Source organism: Pongo pygmaeus, chromosome 13 (assembly GCF_028885625.2).
Source record: "Pongo pygmaeus isolate AG05252 chromosome 13, NHGRI_mPonPyg2-v2.0_pri, whole genome shotgun sequence".
Taxonomy (NCBI): Eukaryota; Metazoa; Chordata; class Mammalia; order Primates; family Hominidae; genus Pongo; species Pongo pygmaeus.
This window is the reverse complement of record NC_072386.2, coordinates 102,449,522-102,451,075: the sequence shown is the minus strand read 5'-3', so window position 1 is coordinate 102,451,075 and position 1,554 is coordinate 102,449,522. Positions and strand designations below refer to the sequence as shown.

At 35.7% G+C, this 1,554-nt stretch overlaps 1 non-coding gene across 1 annotated transcript; it reads left to right on the top strand.

The window, feature by feature from the left end:
• The first annotated feature begins 1,239 nt into the window (after positions 1-1,239).
• LOC129044758 (U6 spliceosomal RNA) lies at positions 1,240-1,345 on the top strand. Its single transcript, XR_008504759.1, has one exon. It is a non-coding gene; the product is annotated as a U6 spliceosomal RNA (small nuclear RNA).
• Positions 1,346-1,554: the final 209 nt, after the last annotated feature.

The following is a 1,554-nucleotide window of genomic DNA, read 5'->3' as shown; positions in this document are numbered from 1 at the left end:
TCCAGGTGCCATGTGAATACACTTATTCCTACTCATCTGGCCGTAGTTTATGAATCCAGACATTCACTTCTGGCCCATATTGGGACTATCAGAAAAATTCCTAAAATTTTACCTTTGGATTATAAAAACACAGGGACTAGATGGGAATCAGTTCATCAAAGTTGTAGAGGGAGAAGTTCCTCAAATCCATCTGTTGAGAAGAATCCTGGCATTATTGTTCCTTATCTGATCATATCTTAAAAGTATAACACTTCCTGGCCGGGTGTGGTGGCTTACGCCTGTAATCCCATCACTTTGGGAGGCCAAGGTGGGCAGATCACGAGGTCAGGAGTTCGAGACCAGCCTGACAAACATGGTGAAACCCCCCATCTCTACTAACAATACAAAAATTAGCCAGCCAGGCATGGTGGCATGCGCCTGTATCCCAGCTACTCAGGAGGCTGAGGCAGGAGAATCGTGTGAACCTGAGAGGCAGAGGTTGCAGTGAGCCAAGATTGTGCCACTGCTCTCCAGCCTGGGCAACAGAGCTAGACTGCGTCTCAAAAAAAAAAAAAAAAGTATAACACTTCTTGCAATTTCATGAGATATTCCAGTGTTTTTCCAATAAGTTCATTCCCTCTTTTTCCTTTAAGTTGGCTAGATCAGCCTTGGTTTCTTAGAAACAAAAAGTTTAACTCTTAAATTCCTTCAGATTTTCTCCATCTGCGGATATGTGCGAATATATAACATGTAATAAAAATAGGACCTTACTCTATAAACCATTTTGTAAGATACTATTAACATTTTTTAAAGACAATAAATATTATTTATTATTAACAATATAATAACGTATATATGTACTATTGTTTCTTTAACCTACTTCTTATTTTTGGCCATTTAGGGGGTTTAATTTTTTCTCTATTATTAAAAACTTCTACTTCTTTTTTAGGATAGATAAATTCCTGAAAGTCACATTGCTGGGCAAAGTAAATGCAATTTGGAAGACTTTTAATTTGTATAACCAAATTATTTTAGAAAATGTGTGCCAATTTACATTGTCATTCTTGGAGAATGACAGTAATTTCCTTATACGGTCAACAACATTAGAAATTGTAATTATTTTGTATCTTTGTCAATCTAGTAAACAAAATGACACCCCTTTGTTTTAATTTGCATTTGTTTGATCGTTGTGAAATGAATCTTTTTTCAACCCAAATTCTTGGCTATTTGTATAATTTCATTTGTAAAATGCGTGTTTTGGTGCTTGCTTTGGCAGAACATATACAAAAATTGGAATAATACAGGGAAAATTACCATAACTCCTGTATAAGATGACATGCAAATTTGTGAAGAGTTCCATATTTTCATAAGAATGATACAATGAACTTTCAGGACTGGGGGTGAAGGTTGAGTGGGGAGTGAAGGATAAAAGACTACATATTGGGTACAGTGTGCAATGCTTGGGTGATGGGTATGCTACAATCTCAAAACTCACCACTAAAGAACTTATCCATGTTACCCAAAACTACCTGTACCCCAAAAACTATTGAAATAAAAATTTAAATTAAAAAATTA